This window comes from Acomys russatus, chromosome 3 (assembly GCF_903995435.1).
Source record: "Acomys russatus chromosome 3, mAcoRus1.1, whole genome shotgun sequence".
NCBI lineage: Eukaryota > Metazoa > Chordata > Mammalia > Rodentia > Muridae > Acomys > Acomys russatus.
In genome coordinates, this window is record NC_067139.1 from 84,263,729 (window position 1) to 84,274,438 (window position 10,710).

A 10,710-nucleotide genomic window follows, 5' to 3' on the forward strand; every position below is an offset into this window, starting at 1 on the left:
TCATACATATCAATTAATTAATATCACTTAACTGTTGAGAAATTGGGACATGAAAATGTGTTTGTGAGATGGGCCTGAACTTGGGTGCTAGACAAGGCATCTTTTCACGTGGCTTTCCTCTCCACTGGGCCCTACAAATAATTCCTCAAGATACCATGCAAGATTTGGCTCACAATCTCGGCAGGCTACCTGTATCTGCAGGTCTAGACTAAAAGCCTTAATTAATCCTTGCTGCATTCAAAGTCTAATTTAGGAAGGAGAGGGGGTAATTTACAGGACAAAGCAATGAATCGGGAGTTTTAAGTAAGTACCATTCATTTGTTAGTTCAGCCACCGCCTAAGCACCTACCTACTCTTAGACCCCTGACAAAGCTAGACAGCCAAGAAGCGTTAATGTGGCTGAAGAGTCAGACAAGTAACTTGCTAAGAGGAAAGCTTCCTCTCTAAAGGGTCAGCTTCAGAGGGGTGCATAAGGAGCAGTCCAAAGATAAAGGCAAACATGGTTTTCTGGCATAGGGAATGCTGCCCAGGGTACTACCCAGGCATAGCTACAGGGCCTTGACAACTCAACAGAGCAAAGGCTGAGAGAGCCCTGGAGATGCCCTGGGCATGTCCTGAGGAAAGGAACAAGTGGTAAAGAGCCTGGCTTAGAAGAACAGGACTGGCCTCCTTCAGCGTCTGAGCCTGACAGCCAGAACCAAGAGCTACCAAGAGTCAGTGGGATTTGGGATTCGGCTGAGCCTGTGGCAAAGTGACAAGGCCCCTCCTCCAGGGAAAAATGCAATTCGATGCTCCCAAGGACTCCCAAGTTCTTGCCCTGAGATTGCCTCTAGGATCTTCAAGAACAAACTATAATTATTATCTTATATAAATCTAAATATTTGAGAGTACAATATGTTAAAAACGCATTACACATCACCGTGGTAGGAAACAGATACCTGTGCCTTTGGAGAACCCATCTGCTTAGCACTTCCACAAAACACACTATCTAAGTGCCCTTCCCCCAATCCCCCGAAAAACCAGTAAAATGTGAATGCACCAGGCTGAGTGGTAAGGCCCTGGAGCCCCCGAGGCACAGAAAGCTGATGCAGGAGGATCACTTGAGTGTAGTGGCTGTATACATGCTTTTGTTTTGATCCCAAGTGTGGGATGTGAAACAGACTTGTCTGAGGATGTGCCGTGTTTGTCCACTGGAAACAAGGCTTTTGAGAGAACGTGTGGTGTTTGTCCACTAGAGGAGGAACTGCCTCTTGTGAGGGCTTGGGTTTTGCCAACTGATAAACATCCCAGCACAGACTCTGAGAGGAGATAGATTTATACATGTGAGCTCAAAACAAGAGTCTTGGTTTTTTGGTTTTGGCGTTGCTTGCCGTCATTTGGTTGTTCATTGCTTCAAGACACTCCTAGAAAGAAATGCCCCCAGAGAACGCTTCGAGGTTCTGGGTTCCGGTTGCTGCTCCAGGTTCCGGCTGCTGCGCTTGCGGTCACCTTTGCTGAATTACTGGTTTGCGGTTATTTGGCCTGCTGGAATCCTGATGAAGAGTGGGATCGCTCCAAGGAAATGAGTCTAGAAAGATCTACTCCTGTTCCCATTAACCTCTTTTCTCTATCTAGGGTAGGTGGCTTGGAAGGGAGGTGTAAGCATTAAAGATCCCAAATCAAGTAGGTTTGGAAAAGTTCAAAGCCTACATCTGAGTTTAAGATGGGCCTAGGCAACATATTGAGATCCGTGTGTGTGTGTGTGTGTGTGTGTGTGTGTGTGTGTGTGTGTGTGTGTGTGTCAGGAGGGGGAGGGAAGAGAGAGAGAGATCTGCGTCTATTTTTTATTGCTTTAATATAGACCCTAGAAACCAGAGTTTGGTTAGGTCGCAGCTCCAAAAGCTGGGAAACTTAAGGTCTGAGTGTCTAAGTCTTGTAAGTGTCACAAACTGGTTCAACTCATTGTGGAAAACAATAACATAATCATGTGCATATGGTAATAATTCACTCACGAAGTTTCTGTCCCCAGAAACCAGGCCATGTCCCAGGGGAGGGCCTCAACTCCCAGCACTGCCATACCAGGAACTGAGCCTCAATGTGGCTTTTGAAGGGAATAAATCCTACCCAAACTACAACAGGTAACGACGTTTTAGAGATCACCGTAAATTCATTTGTAAATTTCCACCCCATTTTTACTCATTTTGATTTTTCACTCAAAGATAGAAAAAAGTAGAGTTTGAAATGTCTGACCTGTAATATGCCTACCCCACCCAAGAGACGAAGTTGCCTTAATTTTCCTACTTAGCAATATAAAGGCAGCTGGGCTGTCCTTAGAACCAAGAGCAGTTGTCACACACACACACACACACACACACACACACACACACACACACACACCTCCACTGTATACAGGAGAACAGTTGATGAATAACAGTTTGTAAAATATGCTCATCACACACTGGTTGGCAACAAAAGCAGAAGGGTTCAGACCCTTGCATGGCTGATGCTGTGTTATTTTTCTTAGTACACCCGTCAGGTTTTAGATATGGGGAGGCAAAGAAATCCTTCTTATTCTCTCTTTATCAGTTCTATGGACTTCATCTATCACTCCAAAGCTACTTCTGCCAGATTTGAGAATTTGCAAATCTTCCTGGAAATTTCAGTCTCCTGGCTCTGCCAAGCTCAGAGGAAAAAGGAAAAAAAAAATCTAAGTTTAAAACCAGCGTTCCGCAAGACCCAATTCTTTAGGGGCACGAGGTTCCTATCCGTAATGATAGCATCACAATTCGATTCTTTGCTGTGGTACCACCTTTCTCATCATGACAATATTTTAGTTCAGAACCAAAAAGCTCACTGAGCGTCTTCATACTGTAAAAAGGGCAACGTCTCAAAAGTGAACTTCAAACGCCCCCCTTAACAAAGACAGTGAGGTTTCTGACCTTTAAACTGGTTTTCTTCGTGCTTCTTGTCACTGAGTTCAGATAGAAGCAGGAAAAATGCCTTAGGAATTTTCCTGATAAGTAAAGATGGTTGTGCTTTGGGGTTTACATGGTTTTCCAGGGAGAGGAGAAGGAAGAAAGATCAAAGAAAGGAGGGTCCCTCTGAGATAGAAAGAACAAGCCCCAGCTAAAGAAATGTTGACTGCCAATTTTTTCCAAAGATTTCTTTTATTTTTAATTCGGTGTAATGTGTGGTGGTGGTGGTGCAGGTAGACAGGGTAAAATGCCCGCAGAGGCCAAAACAGAGCGTTGGTTCCCCTGGAGCTGGGTCCCAGGTGTTTGTGAGCTGCTTGACTGGGTTATGGGGGAAGAATTCAAATTGTTCTCAACCTATGGGTCATGGTGACTTCTGGGATTGCAGAGCCCATGTCCTGCATTACATTACAATTCATACAGCAGCAAAATTACAGCTAAGAAGTAGCAACAAAGTAACTTCATGGCTGGGGTCGGCGCTATTAAGGTGTGTGCGGCGGCGGGGACTGTACCACAAAATAGAAACCACGCCACGTGAGAGGTTTGTTAGGGAAGGGACTACAGAGACTGTTTGAGGGGACACACGAAGGAAGAAGAGATAGATGAAGAGGGGGAGGAATTCCCTTGATAATTTGACTTAGTTCATGCGCAGAAAGTGCATACGCATGAGGAGAAGGTGCTCACGTGACTTAGGGGACCTGAATCCTGGTGGCTGGCGGTATTGTGTTTCCGGGTGGCTTTGGTGTTGTCTGTTTTCCCAAAGTCATCAGGCCCTTTAGGGGTGGCTGTATCACTGCCTGTTCGCTAACAAGCGAGGAAGTATATTAAAGGGCCTCCGCTTTATGAAGGTTGAGACCCACTGATCTGGAATCGCCGAGGTGCTCTTAATTGCTAAGTCATCTCTCTAGGCCCTAGCCACCAGATTTTAAAGCCACCAAATACTTCCCCCTGCTCTTTACTTAACAAATTAGGCGACTGCATCCCTGAGAGATGTGTGGATTAGCCAAAAGAAGATTTCTAATTAGCTTTGAGGACAAGTGAGTGAATCATACCTCTTGGCTCCCATTTTTTCTCCTTTGCATCTGCCTTCCAGAGGAGAAGTGGTCTTCTTTATAGCGATCCCAGCTCCACCTAGAACGATGGTGCAATCCGTCTCAAATCCGACTGAGAGCCCTTCGTGGAACAGACGGAGCGTCGTTTGATTGCCACTGTCCCTTTTCACCTGGACATATAAAATAGGTACAAACTAAACATTTATAGAGAGTAAATAATAAAAAGTAGATTTTAACTGGGTCTTGGGGGAGCATGCCTTTAATTCCAGCACTTGGGAGGCAGAGGCAGGTGGATCTTTGTTTCGGCCGCGGAGTCTTCAACGGGTTCCTGTGGAGGGGGCAGACGGGTGGGGAGTGGGGGACAGGAGACACTAAGAAATGAGGGCAAGTCCGGATTCTGATCAAACCCTGTTTATTGAAGATTTTCACAGGGTTTTTATAGGCACAGGGTCACGGGTATTTATGTAAGCAAGGGTTGCTATGGATATCTAACTCTGGAATGCTCCAGCAGGTGTCTACCTTTACAGCTGCTATAATCACAAAAGGGGGAGAAATTCCAGAGAAAGAGGGAAATTGTAAAAGATCTGGTTAGTCAGGAAAAAGTTCCCGGAACTGCTGCTCGTGGGCAGCTTGCCGTTAATATGATTTTACCAGTAGTCTTACTGGAAAAGCTAGTTTATAGCCAGAAAGGAGTAGCTCTCACTATGAGCCACAACAGGGCGGCTCCATCTTAATCTTATCTTTAGTCTAACTGCCGAACCACGCCAGGGTCAGCTGGTTTCTGGTAAATGACAGACTGCTGGAGAAATAGAAGCCTAAAGGTGCACGCTCTGACAAGATGGCTGAACACTGGCCATATGGCCTACTGTCCCCAACAGATCTTTGAGTTTGAGGCCAGCCTGGTCTATAGAACGAGTTCCAGGAAGGCAGGGCTACACAGAGAAACCCTGTCTTGAAAAAGCAAAAGAAGAAGGAGAAGAAGAGGAAGAAGAGGAAGAGGTCAACTTCACAATTCTTTGGTAGGTATACATAGAATATATTACAGATTAAACCAAATTTGTTCAGTAATAAGACGAATGTGCTTGTTTGTTTTTCATACAGAACTAATCTTGGTTGAAGGAGGAGAGCATCTCTACTGTTTTCCAGAGTTGACTGATATTTTTCTTTCATAGCCATCAATGCTGAGAACGCCATTTCATATGCATTTGTAGTGCAGAACGGCGGGAGCATGCTTAGGACCACTTCAGGAATAGCTGAAAATTGTGTCCTGATCTCAAACTAAAATTCGCTTAATGACTTTTTTACGATGCTCAAGTCAGCAGCCCAGCAGCAGTTTTTAAAACCAAACATGCTAACAATACAATCCAAAGATGTGCTAATTTGATACATGCTGAGAAATGACGGTAGAAGACTGTTAAGTCTTTGTTTTGCATAATTAAACCGTTACATTTCCCTAAGAGCAGAAAACCCTGCATGTACACCTACGACACTGTGATTCAGAACTCACGGCCGTCTCCGGTCTCAGCTGAGGGGTTTGAGGGAGCGTTCGTTGGTCCTGGGTTGGTGTGGGGATGTGCTGAGTGCTAAGAGTGCCAAGCCTGCCGTGAATCAGGGAGCGCTGCCAGTGGAACCCCAGAGTCATGGCTCATTGGGTTCTACACTTTTTGGTCATTGCCATCTTCAGAAACCTCTTACTGTTGCCAACATTTCAACAACCCCATGCTCAACTACAGGGCTGTGTGTGGGTCGCAACACAGATTTTAAGAAGCTGAGTCCGGCAGAGTAGGAAAGATGGGGGGGGGAGTGGACTCATAACACTTGGTACTTCCATAGGGAAACGGCCATCAAAAGGATCAGAGGTTCTGAAGAGATAAAAAAAAAAAGTTGTTTTTCAACCCTAGCCACTCAATACTTTCTGAGATGGCCTCAGGGCTGTTCTATTCTTTCTGAGAAAAACCACACTCGCATACCTGTCCCAGGCACCAGACAGCAAGCGATGTCCCAAGCTGAGCTCTTGCCCCCTCAGGGATAAAATAACTAGTAACCAGTCATTTTAAAGGTCAACTAACCAATGATGTTTGTACTAAGTTCTGATTCTGTAAGGGTATTAAAACCTTCCACCATTACAGAACAGGGTCTTTCCATCTCCCCGGAGCTTGGTGGACCTCAACGCATGAGCTCAATAAATTCCTTTGCTTTTGCATTGACTCTGGACTCTGACTCTCAATTGGGTTTTCCAGGAATAAACTCAGGCCATCAGAGTCTAACAGTTCCATGATTCTATTTCTATTTAACTTGGAGTAAATTTTTTTGCCTTTTACAAGATTTTATTCCTCTATAAAATATCTTTTAAAGAAATAAAGCACTTCAAGAAGTAGAACCATCAGCAGGGACATAGGGTCACCCAGGGCACCCTGATCCTAGTGTTCAAAGTAGGCAAGTCCCTCTGCTGGAGACCCACAGGATGACCCATGGCCCCGGAACCAGCTCTGCCCTAGCTCTGCCCTAACTCTGCGCTCTGCCTAGCTGCCTTCTCTGACCTTCATATGTGGAGAAAGAGCCTGGCTACTCGGAGCAGCAGCGAGAATGCAAATGTCAGGGAAAAGGGTCCAGAAAACCCATCATGAGGCAGCGGGGAAGGAGGGGGCTGGGCTCAAGTCTGAGTGGGCGGAGACCGGCCTTTGCACGTGAGAGAGAGAGATAGGAAACGAGGACTGGAGGAGGCAGCAGGGCCTGACCGAGCTCGAGAGCGCACGTGGATCAGGAAAAGGACCAGCATGCAGGCCAGGGACACCTAGGGACTCATCCCATGGAACGGATACTGGAAGGTTCACTCGTTTCCCTTTAACCTTTTCCTCCTCTTGTGTAAGATAGTTGGGTTGTATAATAATTAGAAACACAGTAATCCGGGTGGAGTCCCACCCCCCCCCCTCGGGGGTTTGCTTCCTGAATTCCAGGCCCAGGATGGCTTCACCCAGTCTATCTCAAGGTTGATCTCAGGGAGTATCCCTGGTGTGTCCAAGGGCAAAGCCTGCCAAGATTGCTTTCACCTGTGACAAAGTTTACAATCCTTCCCACACAGGATTCCAGCAGGTCAGTGAAACAGCAAACTAACAATTCAGCAAAGGTGACTGCAACTGCAGCAGCCAGAACTCCAAGCAGCAGCTGGAACCCAGAGCAGCAGCCAGAACCCAGAACCTCAAAGTGTTCTCTGGAGCATTTCTCTGTAGGAGCGTCTTGAAGTGGAGCAATGAACAGCCAGATAATAGGAATCAATGCCAAGACCAAAAAGCCAATCCTATTGTTTTGGGCTGAGTCCATATTAGGTTATTTCTCAGTTGGCAAAGACCATGCTCCTGTAAGAGGCAGGTCCTCTTCTAGTGAACAAACATCACATGTTCTCTCAAAAGTCTGTGTCACATGCCACACTTGAGATCAGAACAAAAACATATTTACATCCACTACCCCCTTAGGCTCTTATATTTGAATTCTTGGTCATCAGGGGCAATGCTAGTTGAGAGGGATCAGGAGGTATGGTCTTGATGACAGAAGTGTGTCACTTGGATGGGCTTTAAGGTTTCAAAAGTCCAAGCCAGGCCCAGTGTGTCTCTCTCTTCTGCTGCTTGTGGATCCAGATGTAGAACTCTAGGCTACGATGTAGAACTCTCCAGCATCATGTCTGCCTGTGTGTCCCCATGCTTCCTGCCATGATGAAAATGGACTAAACCTCTGGAACTGTAAGCAAGCTCCGTTTAAATGCTTTATTTTATAAGAACTGCCATGGTCATAGTGTCTCTTCACAGCAATAGAACACTGACTAAGACACTTGCTTACACAACCCAAGACCACCTGCCTACAGTAGGGCTCTCTTGCATCAAACATTAATAATAATAATAATAATAATAATAATAATAATAATAATTAATAATAATAATAATAATATGGTTCCCACAGATATGCCTACAGGCCATTCTGATGGAGGCATTTTCTCAATTAAGGTGCCCTCTTCCCTGATGGCCCTGGCTTGTGTCAACTTAATAATAATTGTGATAACTAATCAATGCAATGGTTTAGAGAGTCCAGAAGCAACAGAATATGCGTATATTAGGGGGCATGTAGTTGGGTAGGAACTGAGCATGGAGGAAACCACGTGTGATGTGGGGAAACACAGCAGCCCATGGCCACAGAGGAGAAGCATGGCTCACTTGAAGACTATAACCTGACCAAGTGCACCAGCACATGATTACCGCCAATCACAAACTTAGTCACTGCGAAGACCCAAGATCCATCTGTGTGAGCCACAGGCCTGGACAGAACAGTGTCTTAAGTGTGGTGGAGAGAGATGGGGAGAGATAGGGAGATATGGGGAGAGATGGGAAGTGATAAGGAGATATGGGAAGAGATATGGAGATATGGAGAGAGAAACGGTGATATGGGGAGAGATAGGAAGAAACAGGTAGAGAAGGGAAGAGATAGGAAGACGTGGAGAGAGATGGGAAGTGATAAGGAGAGATGGAAAGAGACAGGAAGAGATATGGAGAGAGATGCGGAGAGATGGGGAGAGATAGGGAGATAAGGGGAGAGATGGGGAGAGATAAGGAGAGAGGTCTCTCTATCCTCACCTGGTGCTTTTCTCAGCTGCTCTGGGTTTGATCTAGGCATGACCCTGGAATATCAGATGAAAAGTGCCTCCCAGTGCAGCAAGAGCCTTCTTGACCCTCATAGCATTAGTCAGGGCTCTAGAAAAGTAGAACAGATGGGATAGATACACACACATACACACAGCAATATATACAAGTTAATGAATTTATTAAGTCAGCTTACACTTAAATGACAATATCAGCTAGACCACATCTGAAAGGCTGAGAACCCAGTGGTTACTCAGTCCTTGAGGTTGGGTGGCTCAGCGGTCAGAGTAGTCCTGCAGTAGCTGTCTCTCACTGGGGACGTCAACAATTAAATAGTTTCTCTTGTCCACAGAGCTGGCAGCTTCGGCAGTCCCAACCTGGAACTGAAAACGTGTCTGGAGAGCTGTTGGTCCTTAGTCCACAGTGGAAACCTAGGAGCACTGAAGGAGGCAGCAGCAGCCGCCGCAGTGGGGTAAGTCCGCCAAGCAAGCAAAAGTGAGTGGCCCTCCTCCTGCCGTGCCCCTTTCATCTGGACTGCTACCTGAAGCTGCCACACCATCATGGTAGATCTTCCAAGTCAATTAAGGCAACCAGGACAGCTCCTCAGGTGTGCCCTGCTCAGGTTGGCCTGATCTGTGGCAAGCTGACATGGAAAAGGAGTCCTCACGGTCTTCTCATTTGCAGGCCCTGGAGGAAGTGCTGTGGGGAGACTGAGCTCGCTACTCTGCATCAGTGAGGTCAGGTCCTTGCCGGGAAGTACAATACAGATGACGGGACAAGATGAGGTCTGCGGAAGCTAGGAAGCTGCCAGCAGCTGTTTCTCACTTTCTGAGGAAGGTCCCCTCCATCTTGGTTTGTATCCCCCACAGCTCTGATCTCAGACCCTGAGCATCCATGTGAAGGCAGCAGCCCTGCAGTAAGCCCAATGGCGCCCGACTGTCCCAATCAAGCTCCTGTTGAAATATGGCGATCTCTAGGGTAGTGTCATGGTGGCGATGATCAATAGTTTCGGATGTGGCCTAAGTACCAGCCGCCCCCATCCAGATAGACTAGCAAACAGGCTGTGAGATTAAGTTTCTTTTTCATCATCTATGAAATGTCACAGGTAGCTTCTACCCAGCTTATTCCCAAGACTTTGACCGCTTGCCTAAGTCCTTGGACCTTTGAAGGATTTGTAAAGCAGCTGTTGTTGGCCACATGTGTCACCTCTGCAGGTAGGTCAGCTCTCATACAGTCTTCTTTAAGATGCTATCAGATTATCAGTATCGCACCAAGAACTTGAATCTTTCCAAATATAATCCCACCAAATTATAACAGCAGGTGCTGAATTCAAATACGCCTAAGTTGGAATTCTTCCCAAATGAAATCGAACTGTCATTGGCTATTTTCCAAAGCTGAGACAGGAAAAAAAAAAGCCAGCATTATCTGGCTAACTCGTTGAGTATCTGTTTGATTAGTCCGCTGTGCTTTGTGTGCTGATGAGCAATATCTGATTATTGATGCTGTGGTTGGCACTGCTTTATTCCAGCCTCACCCTCCACTTCATCAGTGTCCCCACCCTGATGGAGCCAGCAGACCATTGCCACAGTCACTCCAAACTCCAGGGTCACATCGTCTTTGCCCTCCAAATTTCTAAACTCTTTCAAATAAGAGAAAAGTTACATAAGCCCCATCAACACTACAGGCAGTCAACAGGTATTACTGGTCTACCCAACTTCTTTTTTCCCAACAATTTTCACTCCCATTATTATATATAATAACCAGGGGATTGCATATCTGACTTAATCTTGTTAGTTTGAATTTCTTTTTTTTTCTTTTTCTTTTTTTTTTTTTTTTTTTTAATTTTTAGAGACTTTATTTTCCTTCCATTTCTCCCTTTGCTCAGGTGTCTGCAGAGCAGCTCAGGACCACTCAGTGGTGGCTCCAACCCACTCAGTGGCCTGTGCTGTGGGAGCTGCTGACCAGTCCTCAGTGGTTGGCTGGGAGCTCCAGTCCTCAGTAGGGAACTGCTGGATGGGTACAGAGGGCACATGAACAACCTCAGACCAGTCTGCCACCTCTGGCTGCGCAGCGGTGAAC

General features: G+C 46.1%; 1 pseudogene; it reads right to left on the minus strand.

Moving 5' to 3' along the window:
• Window positions 1-10,462: 10,462 nt before the first annotated feature.
• The window catches only part of LOC127186814 (40S ribosomal protein SA-like), a 973-nt pseudogene continuing 725 nt past the window's right edge, over window positions 10,463-10,710 (minus strand).